Source organism: Gavialis gangeticus, unplaced genomic scaffold, assembly GCF_001723915.1.
Source record: "Gavialis gangeticus isolate Ggan-Ray unplaced genomic scaffold, GavGan_comp1, whole genome shotgun sequence".
Taxonomy (NCBI): domain Eukaryota; kingdom Metazoa; phylum Chordata; order Crocodylia; family Gavialidae; genus Gavialis; species Gavialis gangeticus.
Window position 1 is genome coordinate 84,686,956 of NW_017729032.1, and position 775 is coordinate 84,687,730.

Consider the following 775-nt stretch of genomic DNA (forward strand, 5'->3'; position numbering starts at 1 on the left):
GTGGGGTGGGCTCAGCTGCTGCTGCCTGTGCAGGATGGGCAGCAGCAGATGTGGTCCTGGGAGGGGTGACTATGGGGGGCTACAGCAAATTTTTGGGGTGGCTATAGCTCCCTCAAGCCCCTGCCAACACTGCCATTCCTGGCAGGGTGCATGGCAGAGTGCAGAGCTGCTCGTGAGCCTGGCTGTGATCTAGTAGCGGTGACAGTGTGATCCAGAGCCAGGGCGAAGCCATGATCTGCAGGCAGGGATGTGCAGGCAGTGGATAGTGGCTCTGCCCCAACTTTGGACGATGCTGTCAACACTGCAAGGAGCTGGGGCACAGCCATGATATTCTTCCTGCATGCTCCTGCCTGGAACATGCAGGCTTCAGATCACAGTTCTGCCCTGGCCCTGGATTGTACTGCCACTGCTGCAAGAACCCAGTCGGGCTCTGGAGCAGCTCTGTACCCTGTTGTGCTCCCAGCCAACACTGCTGGGAGTCTGATCTCCACAAAAACTCTTTCCTTGCATTATCACAGTATGGCTGCTGTGGTCTCCATGGAAACCAGCCCCAGGCACGTGAGCATGGGCTGCAGGGAAATGGAGTCCAGCCACTGCCTGGATCCACCATTTTGCCCATCCCTGTACTATTTTGCCCACCCCTGAGGGGGATGGGTTGTGCTCTATGTCAAGGATCGTTATATATTGACCCTTATCAAAATGGAATCAGAGGAGGAGAAAATAGAAGGATTATGGGTTAGGATACATGGAGGTCAAGGAGAAAGGGATTTGGTGG